This window comes from Chrysemys picta, chromosome 9, assembly GCF_011386835.1.
Source record: "Chrysemys picta bellii isolate R12L10 chromosome 9, ASM1138683v2, whole genome shotgun sequence".
Lineage (NCBI taxonomy): Eukaryota > Metazoa > Chordata > Testudines > Emydidae > Chrysemys > Chrysemys picta.
Genome location: NC_088799.1, coordinates 60,243,601 through 60,257,295, shown reverse-complemented (window position 1 = coordinate 60,257,295; position 13,695 = coordinate 60,243,601). Strand labels below are relative to the sequence as shown.

Sequence of the window (13,695 nt, the reverse complement as noted above, 5' to 3'; positions counted from 1 at the left end):
ACAAATCTAATCCTTCCAAGTGTAATTATTAAACACCTGCTGGATGAGCAATGGCCATCTGCAGTGGAGGTTGCCTGGTAAAACCACTTCCAGACCTCACACCAGCTTCTTTTCCAGGGGGAAATTTTCACTTCTGAAACACGCTAGAATAATGGACTGCAGGCACTAAGGAGAGGAAAAAACAAGTTGACCCAAAGGCTCCTGACGCCTGGCATGATGCAGAGTGACAGAGGCTAATCAGCAAGCAGGGGCACTGCAGTAGGCTGCGGGACAGTCTGGCTGTGTATATCTGACACGTGCTCTCACTAGTTCTGTTCTGTGTTAAAGAGGAGCGCACTGCACTGCTGGCAAACCAATAAACAGTTGGGCTGGTAGAGGCCCTGCAATGCATAATGCTCTGAGCTGGCTATCGAAGAGAATATCTGGAAGGAGCTGGTTATGTGCCAAGCTGTCGTGGCACTGCCGTGACTCAGAGGGATGGGCAGGATGGGCACGTGGCTGACCTGGAGGGTTTCTTACTCCTGGTGTGTGCGTGGTGGGTGTGGGGGACACTTACCCAGGGCAAGACACACAGACTCCTGTTCCTCTCTTTCTCCTCCCAGGAGGGCAAAGGGAAACTGCCTGTGGGTAACTTAGTGCTGGCTGACCCTGTGGGAAGGAGTAGGAGTGCTGCCTACTGCTAGGTGCTCTCCCCTGCTCCCCTACCCCCCACCCGTAGCTGTCTTTGTTTGCTAGGGAGGCTCATTAGCCCCATGGCCTCTCCCTGCCTTCCTGTGCCTTCGCCCTGCCCCTCAGCCCAGCGGGGGGACTCTCCACTGAGGAATGGGGCAGCTGTTTCCCACCCTCACACAGGGCGGCTCCTCCAGCCCCCACCAAGTCTGGGCCACTCTGAAAGAGCAGCCAGCCCTTCTCTATGGGCAGGCCCAGCCTCTTCTGCCCAGGGCACGGCGGTTGGGCAAGGCCGTGGATAGACACTTAGAGGGGGGCTCTCAGAAGAAACCCCACCAGTAAAAGGAGGGGTCAGTTATCCAGCCTGCCCTTTGCCTTCAAAATTAGAAGAAAACCAGCCAACAACCCAGCCCTAGTCATTCCAGATTGGCACCAGATGTTCCCTTGGTCTGTCACACCTCTGAGACGCTTGCAAACACCCTCCCACGCACTACTCGAGGTGCCACATTTCTAGTGGTGGGCAGGCGGCTGTTTGTTTACTCCTGTGTCTGAGGCAGCAGCACTGTCAGTGATAAATGCACAGCCATGGGAATGGAGGAAACTCATTAATTTCTGCTAGAGAGCAACAGGCGCTTTCTCACACAGCTTTTGAATATTAAATCTAAATCATCACATTCGATTACTCTTATTACATCTTAGCAACAAAGTTACTTTAAAATCTATTTAGATTCAAGAGAACACAGTCCTTAGCATTGACATAGCAGAGTGCTTGACGGGCAATGACTCAGTCATCCTTACAAGTTCCTGAGAGGTAGGTAAGGAGGAGTTATTTCAGAGATGGAAAAAATTAGGCATAAAGGAGTTAGAGACTTGTCCAGACAGCAAATTGGTGACAAATGGGATTAGAACTCAGCTTCCTGGATCCCAGCCCCATGCTCAATCCACTAGACCACAGCACCTTTCATTGCCCCCACAAAACCCTACAATGTGGTCTAAGTAAAATCTGTTCCTCAATATAACGTCCCTGATTCTGAAAGAATTAATAGACTAAATCAGTGGTTTTCAATCTTTTTTCATTTGCAGACCCCTAAAAATTTTCAAATGAAGGTGCAGACCCCTTTGGAAATCTTAAGCATGGTCTGTGGACCCCCAGGGGTCCATGGACCACAGGTTGAAAACCACTGCACTAAGTCATTCCTGTGGGAAGATCCTGGTAGCAAAACCTCAGATTACACTGTGAGTAATGGGGCACTTTGACATCAGAGGCAGTGATCCAAAGTACATGACTGTGTCCATCACTGCAGTGACACACTTCTTCCCTCAGGAACAGAGCTGCCACTGAGAGAGAGTCCTGTGTACCAGAAAGGTCCCCAATCTGAATAGTTACTGCAACCATTTGGTAGGAACACGAACTCTCTTAGCATTTATGACCAGCCTCGGATGGTGTCATAAACAGATAGTTAAGGTTTAATGCCTCTTTTACCTGTAAAGTGTTAAGAAGTTCACCTAGCCTAGCTGACACCTGACCAGAGGAACCAATGGGGGGATAAGATGTTTCAAAAGGAAGGAGGGAAGTTTCCTTCCTTTAGAGTTTAGTTTCAGTTTTGACCAGAGTGGGAAAGGTCCAGAAATCAGCCTCTTATCATGTAGTGAGTATTAGTGAAGGGAATAAATAGGTTTATGTTTATTTTCTTTGTAACTTGTCTTGGGCATTAGGGAATAATTAAATTGGGTATTTTTTGTGTAACTAAGTTTTTGCCTAGGGGAACATCCTCTGTGTTTTGAATCTGTTGTCTGTGAGATCAGCTTGTATGCTATCTCCCAGAGGGTTTCTTTTACCTTTCTTTTCTTTAATTAAAAGCCTTTTTTTTTAAGAACCTGATTGATTTTTCCTTGTGTTAAGATCCAAGGGGATTGGATCTGGACTCACCAGGAATTGGTTGGGGAAAGGAGGGAGGGTGGTTAAATTCTCCTTGTGTTAAGATCCAAGGGTTTGGATCGGTGTTCACCAGGAAATTGGTGAAGAAGTCTCTCAAGGCTACCCAGGGAAAGGAGTTAGAACTTGGGAGTGGTGGCAGCAAAACCAGATCTAAACTGGTAATTCAGTTTAGGGGTTCACATGCAGGTCCCCATATCTGTACTCTAAAGTCCAGAGTGGGGGTGAAACCTATGACCGATGGAAAGAACCCACCCACCACTCCAAAGCATCAGCACTTCCCTCAACTGAGGGACCTCTGATCCAGCTAAAAGGACCTGCCATTCCCCCAGCATTGTATCACTGCAGCTCCCTAAGCCACAGCCATGCACTAGCCTCTGGGTGAGCTAATGCCATCTCCCTAACACCATTGGTGGAAACAATCAGACTCAGCAGATCCGCTTTGCAGCTTTGTCGTTCCTTTGCATGTCGGATTGACTAGCATGTGCCGACCACGCGCAGACCTGCCTGCCTGAATTCCTTCAGAGCAGATGCTCCAAGCAATACCTACCCTTGGAATAAAACGTTGCACAAGACGTCTCTTGTTGTAGTTCCTGCAGGCCTGGGGCCACGCTGGTCTCTCGCTGGTGTAAGTCAGGAGTAATTCTAATGAAATCCGTGGGACTGCAACAAAGAGGGCACACTGGGAGCGCAGAGCCTGGCTGTCTGGGGCTAGCAATGGCTACATGCCCTATTGTCAGGTACTCTCAAAGCTCTAACTCCCCTACATTATCTGGGAAGGGCAGAGCACCCTCCCTTGATGCCACAGTCACTGTGGGGGAGAGAGCGCGTAACTTTGGAGATAAAGGAATCTGTTCTAATTACCATCCCCAGACCTAGGCATTGACATGAGAACAGGTGGGGCAGAGAGCACTCTGGCAGCTGGAAAAGAGGGTTTGGTAGCTGGGAGACACTTTGGAGGCGTCTCACTGGAAGGGGAGTGATCAGGAAGGTTTGAGAGCTGGGATGGCGCTCGAGGGTTCAGCACAGTGGTGCTCAGGGCAGAGAGGATTTGACAGACAGGAGTAGGAGTAGGGGCACTTTGGGAATGTCACAAGTTAATCTTAGGGACAGAAGACCCTTGCACCATATTGACCGGGCCAGTTCCTCCTCCTGCTGCCTCGGGGTCCCACCGTGGGTTTCTCTCTCCAACTCCAACAAGAGCAATTCCCTAAATGGCTCCAAAGCCCAGAGCAATCGTTAAGATCACAGGGAGGTGACAGGCTCCTACGCAACCTGGGGGCAGTACCAGCAGCCGCTCCCTGACCACAAGTGGACTGACAGCAGCATGACTTGGGGACCCAGCTTCCCTGCCCAGCTTCAGGCATCTTCAAACATTCAATAACGCAGGCAGCTTGTTGGAAGCTGCCTGAGCCAGTCCCCGCATATCATACAATCTATTCCGAACTGCCTAGAATAACACTTGCAAGTGCCTCGAGCAGACTTTCGTCTCTGCCTGCACCAGCTCGCAGAGCTTATAAAATTAAGTAATTAAAAATGTAATGTATCTTACTGCTGCAGTAACCTTTCTGAGGCCTTCCAAAAGTACCCAAGGACTTGGAGTGTGGAAAAGCAGCTGTGTCCAAAAACATTTGGAGAAAGGAAACTGTTCCCAGCACTAGCTTTTCCCTTTGCCCTAGTATCAGTTCTCAAACCCCAACTCCTGTCTGGGCCATGGCAGAGTGAGGGGAGCAGCCAAGAAAGCTTTTCCCACGTGCCCCAATACTTCCATCTCCTAAATGGACTCCGCCGTACTCCTTTGTGATATCCAGGCCTGTGCAGATAGTAGGGATTGTGTTAAATATCTGTTTCACCACCATGCTGGCTATTCCTCACTGTTGTTGCTGCTGCTGCTAGCAACTACACTGCATTTCCTTTGGTTTGTTCAGAATGTTGTGACCTTCTGACATTACAAACCACCCTTGACTCAGCATTTGTCACTTGCTGAGGCGGGAGCCTCCAATTAGGTAAGCCCACCTGCTTTATTTTTAAGAGGCCAATGCTTATAAACAGAATTCAGCAGTCCGCACAGAGCAGGGTTTACGATCATGAGTAATCTCATTCAGATCAGTGGCAATACAAGAGTTGCAGAAATGAGCCCTAAATGGGTTTGTTTGCCTTTCTAAAAACCTTAATAAAGGATATGCAGGTAAGGATTATAAAGGGAAGATTTCTGCAACCTTCTTTATGGAGTCACTGGTGCAACTGGTTAGTAAGAATAACACCTGCTGCAGCTACAATGTCTAGGATATTCCCAAGGGACTTGCATCCTTCTGTTTTACGGCATCAGTTCCCAAACTACGGGTCGCGATCCCAAGTTGGGACACTCCATCAGCAGATTGGGTCATGGCAATCCCAGGTGTGTGGAGGACACCAATTTGTAAAATCACAGTGTGATCTTGCACGTAGGGTCCATGCCAGGTCATGCTGTCTGAAGGACACCAATCTGTCCAGATCACGGGAAACAATGCATCTGAAAATGAGGTCATGCAGGGGAAAAGTTTGGGAACCACTGCTTTATGTCACAATTGCTCACCATTTTAGTTAGTCCCTCACGACGGCATCACACAGGCAGATGCACTGTAGAGATTTTACACCTTCCTTCAAGCACTAGGAGGCAAAAAACTGGACTACATTGCTTTGTTCTCATACAGCCATTCTTATGGTAATCTCCTTTGCCCAGCACTGCAATATCTAACAGATCTAGGATAACGGAAAGAAGTCTTGAAATGGGTCTAAAGCAAACAGAGAAACGACATGGACTGGGAAGCTAGTCCAGATGCACCTGGGTGAATCAGTTGGCTCTGCTTTCAAAGTGCTTTTATTCTTCTTTCTTTTATGTTCACTTTGATGTCTGTGATTGATGCAGCGGATAGAACAGCTGATTAGATTAAAATCTGCTTTGTTTACAGTAATTAACTCCCTAAATATAAAAACTATACAATATTAACAAGGCATATGAGGGCAGCAGCATGTGTCATAATGCACAGGCTCTGCATGAGGGTCTGCGAGATCAACTATTCCAAACCACAGCACAAATCACCCTCTGGGGAAACTACAGGAAAGCAGCTGTTGGACAGGGCTACAGTTACAGGAATCAGTGTTTCAGTAAAGTTCAACATAAAAGCAAATATTTTTGCCATGGAAACACTTGGGTGGGATGACTTTCCATGTAGTTATATAATCCATCGGTACACACGTTGCCTTCACAGCATATCTACCCAGGGCCTCTGCTTGTCAAAATGTTGGTGTAACAAGCAGCTTCACATTGGTCTCCATTGATATTTAAGCAGAAATTCTGCTGAAAGTTCATTCCAGGCAGCAGCCGATAGTCTCCCACCCACTCAGCAGAGGGGTTCAGGTATCAGACATCAGCTATTTCCAGCATTCTTTCTGCTTGATCAAAATCTCATCTAAGGTGCTAATTCAGTAAGAAATTGGTAAATATTTAGCACCTAAGGGGGCAATTTTAAATGTAGATCAAATTCTGAAAGTCTCATTCTGCTGCCAGGGTTCCTCTAACTCTCCAGCAAAGGGGCAGGCAAAGTGGGGCCAGTACCCACAACCCACCTTCATCTTTAACATCAGGACGTGGCCGGCAGAGCCCCTTTTGGTCAGGATGGAGCATTACATGCTGGGAGCTGCAGCCTGTGAGCTACAACTCTATGCTGAAGACAAAAGCAGCCACGTACCACAATCCAGAACTCCACACTTGATGTGTGAGCCACACTTTGCATCACTAAACACAGAGGTGAGTTAGTGGGCAGAGTGCAGGTGAGTCAGTCAAAGGAACTTGATCAACAGGGTTTAAAAGAGAAGAAGAGAGAACTCAGCAGCACTGCGCACAGAAGCAGATTACAGATCCTTTTACAGATAACCCAACACAGGCCGCTGAGGGTCGGGATCCTAGGAGCAGTGCTGGCCCATTCCTAATATGCCTGAGGAGATCCTCAGCAACTCTGCCCCAGAACTCTCACCAGCCTGGGCAATGTGGAAAATAATCACAGTTTTCATCCTAGCAGCCACTCCCACAACACACCATCATTAGCTATTTTGCTGCCCCAGCACCCTGCCGATTGTGCCCTGCACTGTCAAGTCAATTGGTTTCATGAGAGCACATGGGAAACAGGGAAGGAGATTTTCTGAGATGGTGGTGTTAATCAGAGGCTATTTTATCCCAATTAAGGAGCAGTCTCAGGCAGTGACAGTGCTGGAAAGTAACCTCAATATTCCTGTTGGAGGCTTTGCAAAATCAAAGAGAAGTTAATGGTTCCTGGGATCAGTAGGTGCCATTGCAGTGCAGAGAGTGCTTGGCAGGGCAGTCACTGACCAGATTTTCATTTACTGCAACGAACATGTTCTGGTTCTGACTTCACCTTAAATCCCTGATGCAAGGACCCGCTGTGGCCTGCCAGAACCTTCACCTCTGAAGCAACAAGCCTCTCTCGCTGGAGCTCATTATCAGCAAGTTGGTGTGAACAAAGGTCTCTACTTAGTCGCTTCCACCCTTTTGTAATCCTTTTTCTCCTAATAGAATAGGCAGATTCTGCTCTGCCAAGCATGTCATACGTATCAGTACATGGGTACTTCCTGTTCACTAGAGTGCCGGCCTATTAGAAAAAGGACAAAGAAGCTGTGGCAGGATAAAAACAACACTGATGGCAAGTTGTTGTTGATGCTGAGAAACAAAAGCAGCTGTGTTAATTTCAGCTCCATTCAAAACACAAGGAGGGGGGGTGGGAATCAATGTATGCCAAATAAAGAGGACAAAGACAGCAGAAGTCATTGAATGCAACATTGACACTATATAGATTGCAGAGCAGGTATTATAGCGGAGCACCAACTCCACTGTAGGTAAGATTGAGCATCGCTATCTGCTTAAAGGGCGAGACTTCTCCATGCTCTAAAATCTGCATGCTTAGAATCAGAATATCAGGGTTGGAAGGGACCTCAGGAGGTCATCTAGTCCAACCCCCTGCTCAAAGCAGGACCAATCTCCAACTAAATCATCCCAGCCAGGGCTCTGTCAAGCCTGACCTTAAAAACCTCTAAGGAAGGAAATTCTACCACCTCCCTAGGTAACCCATTCCAGTGCTTCACCACCCTCCTAGTGAAAAAGTTTTTCCTAATATCCAACCTAAACCTCCCCCACTGCAACTTGAGACCATTACTCTTTGTTCCCTAATCATTTTTGTTGCCCTCCGCTGGACTCTTTCCAATTTTTCCACATCCTTCTTGTAGTGTGGGGCCTAAAACTGGACACAGTAGTCCAGATGAGGCCTCACCAATGCCAAATAGAGGGGAATGAGCATGTCCCTCGATCTGCTGGCAATGCCCCTACTTATACAGCCCAAAATGCCATTAGCCTTCTTAGCAACAAGGGCACACTTACTCGGATTATCTCAAAATTTGTAATGCCTCACTGGGTAGCATGAGCAGTCCAAACCTGGGGTCATTGGTAGGGTTGCCAACACTCCCAGATTGGCCAGGAGTCTCCCGGAATCGGCATCAATCTCCCGGCGGCTATTGAAAGCCATCCAGGAGATTTTAATAGGCCGCTAAATGTCTAGTTGGTGGTGCAGCGAGGGCCCGGGGCTAAGGCAGGCTCCCAACCTGCCCCGACTCAACATGGCTCTCGGAAGTGACCGGCATGTCCCTCTGGCTCCTAGGCAAAGGGGCAGCCAGGAGTTCTCTGCGCGCTGTCCCCGCTCTGACCGCAGGACTCCACAGCTCCTATTGGCTGGGAGCTGCGGGAGCGGTGCCTGCAGGCAGGGGCAGCTCGCAGAGCCACCTGGGCACCCCTAAGCCTAGGAGCCGGACATGCCAGTTGCTTCTGGGAGCCGCCCGAGGTAAGCGCCGCCCAACCAGAGGCCACACCCCGCACCTCTCCTGCACCCCATCCCCCTGCCCAGCTTGGAACTCCCTCCCAGCACCCAAACTCCCTCCCAGAGCCTGCATCTGCTCTTGCACCCCACCCTCCTGCTCCAGCCCTGAGCCTCCTCCTGCACCCAAGCTCCCTCCCAGAGCCTGCACCCCCTCCTGCACCCCAAACCCCTGCCCTAGCCTGGATCCTCCTCTCACACTCCAAACCCCTCGGCCTCAACCCCCAGCCCAGAGAATGGCACCCTCTCCTGCACCCCAACCTCCTGCCACAGCCAGCTGAAAGTGAGTGAGGGTGGGGGAGAGCGAGTGACGGGGTAAGGGGAATGGAGTGAGTGGGGGGCGGGGCCTCAGAGAAGGGGCAGGGCAAGGGTGTTTGGGTTTGTGTGATTAGACAGTTGGCAACCCTAGTCATTGGAGCAAGGGGTTCCCAAGATACACCCACCTTAAAAACATCATTTTGCAAAATCTTCTCCCTCTTCTCCTAATCGTGGTTTGCCCACACTAGAACCTTAAACTCTGGCTCTGATCCTCCCCAAACCAATGTCTTGTGGGATTTATCTCCGCTACTGTATGGCATCCCTTGGGGTTACTGTAAGCACTGCTTAGCTCACTCAGCTGTTGCAACCAGTGACCAGAGAGGAGTGAACTGCCCACTCTCATGTATCCAGTCCATGCAACTCCCAAAATGTAGTTACAGCTCAACATGGTACCTTTATGCTCAAAACTGATGGCTGCCGTTTCTATGCATTTGTTAGGAATTTGTCACACCAGATTAGACCGGTGATCCTTACAGTCTGCTAGCCTGTCTCTGACAGTGACTCAGTAACAGATGCTTCACAAGAAAGTGCAAGAAACCCCATATTAGCCAATTATGGAAGAATCGCCACAAACAGAATATTTCTTCATAATTCCATCTGATTAGGGAGTTAATTTATGCCCTGAAACATGAAGGTACTACCACATTTTTAAAAAAATCCTACCTAACATAGCTGTGGATAATCTCTTTACCCCATAAAAATCTAATCCTCCTAAGCACTTGGCCTCAATGCTATCCTGTGGTAATGAGTTCCACAGGTTAAGTATGCCTTTTGCATACTGAGCAGTAGTTTTATTGACCAGTGTACACGGACACCCAGGTCTCTTGCCTAAGTGGTTACAGTTAATTTAGAACCCACCAAGGTGCATGAATAGATCACATTCTCCCTTCCAATACACATTGTCTTGCATTTGCCAGTGCTGAATTTCACCTCTATTAGTTCCTTCTCCAATTCCTCAGTCTTCTTTAGAACTGACTAGTCAAAATACTCGTGTGTTAGCTGCACGTTTTGCAGCTCACTAGTCAACTCTTTTTGCAGATAATTAAAGCCAGAGCTGGCAGCACCACCTGTTAAGGTTACCTGACACTTCCCAATTTAAGACCGTTTTCAGTTGCTTGTAACTTTCCACTTGTAACTTTTACCATTTGGGCCAAAATTTTCCATGCTGGGTGTCTGCCTCAAGCTGATTTTTTTTTTTTTTTTTTTTTTTTTTTTTTACTTATTTAAACCAAAACAGTTCAGCCATTTCTAAGAACAAGTCTCAGGATAAACATGTTTTGCTCGTGTTAAAAAATTCGGTGATCTTTTCTCTGAGAAGCTCAACCACCACTATACTCTGAAGCAGGCGGGATACAATCCAGTTCTTCAGGGCAAAATTCAATTGCCCTACTCATGAGAATGTCCTTGCCTCATTCTCTAAACACATTCCAGCTTCTGCAACAAAGGAAGCTCAGGTCCTACAGAGGACAGTCCCCTTCACTGCCCAACCCTGATGCATCCCCAGAGTAGATCCATCCTGTGCACTGAATGAGGCAGGGGGTCTGTGGAAAAAACAGTATGTGATGACGTAATCAAAGACTGTCACAATGCATACACACAAGAAGGCCAAATTAAATTTGGACAGGCAACCTTAATTCTGGCATTTCCTAACTTTGTCATGCTTTACTTTGCACCATCTTTTCTGTGTGTGTGTGTGTGTGTGTGTGTGTGTGTGTGTAAATGTAATAAACAAAAACCACCAGGCCCAGAACGGAAACCTGGAATGTGAAAAACCTTTGGCAATGTTGAAATTTGAGCGTTTGTGTGCGCACATTAGTGTTTGTGCATGCATACATGTGCACACAATCTTGCTCTTGTTTTCTGACTCTTAGGGCTCGTGTACAACTACTGCTTAAGTCGATGTAAGTTATGTCGTTCAAGGGTACGAAAAAGCCACCCCCCTGAGTGATGTAAATTACATCAATTTAAAGCAGTGTCTACAGCACGTTATGTCAGCAGCTTCTGCCTCTTGTTGAGGTGGAGTAATTACATCTTCATCAGATGCCCTGCAGCTGTGCCAATGTAGCACAGAACTGCAGAGTAGCCCTAAGTAAGTTTCTAATTCATGACAAAAAACTTTACTCTAATCCCATGACTATCTAGTTTCCTTAATAACTCATGGACTTTGACAAAGGATTTTAAAAGTCCAAATAAATTATCTCAGCCAGTTCTCCACTATCATTTTGTTGAAATGCTAACAGAATCCTCGTAGACTAGACAGGCCTAGTTTTCCTGTACAGAAATGATGTTTGGGGGTCCCTAATCTGTCACGTTCCGCAAAGTATTTTTTAACTCTAGTTTTAATTATTTTCTCAACTAATTTTCTTGGCACTAAAAAAAGCCCTTACTGGTGTGTAAATTCCCAAAATCCCTCCTTCTACCTTTTTTTTAAATTAAAGATAGCGTCAACAAGGTTTTACTCCTGTGGAGCAGCTGACTTTAATGAGAGATTACAAGATCTTTTAGCAGCTCAGTCACTTCAGTTCTGAATTCTTCCAGAACAGTTGGCAGCAGTCACAGGGCCTGATGATCTGCTGCTGTTTAATTTAGCCATTTATTCCAGCATCTCACTTTCTGCCATAGCTCATCTTTATCTTCCCCAACTGCCTCTTGATAGATGGAAAGAAATAATTTAGCTTCTCTGCAACATCCTTCTTCTTCTTCCTTAATTTCTTCCTTTACTCTCTGGTTGTCTAGCAGACCCCCCATTCTCTCACAGGCTTGCCTCTTCTGAGATTCTGAAAGGATCTCTTGGTCCTTGGCGGCTGCTAGTGTTATTTTGGGTTGTTTTAATTATGTCTTTGGCTAGCTGTCTTCAAATAGCTCTCTCCTTATGTGCTGTAAAACTAGCTGTTGCAGGAAGCAATCACTCACGGTGTCAAGAAACTGCTTCTCTAAATCATGTCTGATTGTGACATCTGACCACTTAACATGTGAGCCGCCACCCATTATTGCTGTTTTATTAGACTTAGTTGCCTCTTTAAACTCCCTCAGCACTAGATACTCAGCATCCTTTCCATGATCAAGAGTCAGCAATATAACTCTGGTAGTACCTTTGTATTCTGGTGACTCTGGATACAAACTATTACCAATTTCTCAGTATGGCTCTCTCCATTTAGAAGTTCTAGTTCATTAGAGTCTATGAAATCTTCCAGGTAAATGATGCCCTCCCACCTCTAGGATCTCAGCTGTCCTTGCTGGGTACTTTAGAGCCAGGTTTAGCACACTGATCTGCTGTGCTCGCTATCCCGTGGATCTTTCAGAGTAACAGCCGTGTTAGTCTGTATCCGCAAAAAGAAGAACAGGAATACTTGTGGCACCTTAGAGACTAACAAATTTATTAGACCATAAGCTTTCGTGGACTACAGCCCACTTATGCATCCGAAGAAGTGGGCTGTAGTCCACGAAAGCTTATGGTCTAATAAATTTGTTAGTCTCTAAGGTGCCACAAGTATTCCTGTTCTTCTTTTTCCGTGGATCTTTGTCATTCCACCAGGTCTCAGTGATCCCTGTCATCTCAGGCTCCTTTTCCATTGCCTGGCATTTGAGTTCACCCATTTTGAGACATTAGCTTCTTGTGTTGCTCTACAGACATTTATTGTTATATTTTTGGCAATGTGTATTTTTCATTTAGCTTCTTTAGCGAACACCTTGATCCTATTCAGAATTTACCTCTGATCTCAATCTGTCTCTGCCCCAGTTTATCTATAATTTCTGTCCTGTCCTTTCCCGGCTATAAAGAGACTTTTGTGTTATAAACATCCCTAGCAGAGATCTTTCTCCAACATGAATGCTCCTTTCCCCCTCCCACTAGGATAAATAACCCCCTGAAACCTTGTTAGCTGGGCATGTCAGCTGTCTGGCTCTCCTTTGGGTAAGTGTGGAACCCTGCTCCCCTTCCATATAGACTCTGCCCTCCCCAAAAAGTTTCCCACTGCCAGACATAAACCACTCCTTTCCGTCACCTTCACCTGGGCTCTGAGGTGCCCTCTGGTCTAGCTGGCTGTGTGTGTGGAACTGGAGGCATTCCAGGGAAAGCTGCCACAGAGGCCTCTCTCTCCTAGCAATCTAAATGTAGCTTCCAGGACCTGTCTCCTACACCTCCCTAACCATACCAGGAGACACGGGCTCCTCCCTGGCCACGCCTGTCTGGAAATCTGTCTCAGTGCCTTGCAAGATGCGACCCTCTGCTGCCCGTAGGCGAGCCACCCACCATCCACATTCCTAATGATAGAATCCACTATTGGCACAGCCTGTGTACCTCTCACAACCATTGCTCCAGAGGCTGGAGATATCCCCTCCAAGCATGAGCAAAGACCAGGCTCCACCTCTTCCATAACAAGGTGCCAACTCAGGGGGGTGTCCCTCCCACCATATTACCTTGGCCCCCTGAGATCATAACACCAGTTTCCTCAACAGGAGGGCGGGACCAGGCCGTTCTGATGTCACACGTCCTATTAATCCCATCTCTGCTCCTTTGATTCTTCAGCTCTGACCTCTCAGTGCTGCCCCTGCAGTCAGAGCGCCAAGGGCCACTCGCCCCAGTGTACACATCCATCCCTGGGCCACCAGGCAAGCTGCCATGCAACCTGCACTCTGTAGCAGTTTGCTCTTATTTTTTTCCACTGCAAGCAGAGAGCTGTGTACGCTTTAGTTTCCCAGAATGACTGACAGAGAAGGACAAATTCCTGACACAACAGGACAAGTGGCTTGTTTTGTTTTGTTGAGTTCTTTCCCGATAACATCTCTGCTTTACTGAGCAGCTCTGCGTGTATCCCTGCCGTCTAACAACACAGCAACATTTTTAGGCTT

The 13,695-nt window shown here is 47.3% G+C and overlaps 1 protein-coding gene across 12 annotated transcripts in view; it reads right to left on the bottom strand.

Annotated features, from left to right (window-relative positions):
• MID2 (midline 2) overlaps positions 1 to 13,695 on the bottom strand; it is a 465,133-nt gene that overhangs the window by 407,347 nt on the left and 44,091 nt on the right. Inside the window, exon 2 of one of the 12 annotated variants that reach the window (XM_065557198.1) lies at positions 3,156 to 3,268. The exons of the other annotated variants lie outside the window; for them this stretch is intronic. The gene's annotated coding sequence lies outside the window, so the exon portion shown is untranslated. The remainder of the gene's footprint in view (positions 1 to 3,155; positions 3,269 to 13,695) is intronic. 12 annotated transcript variants of the gene reach the window in all.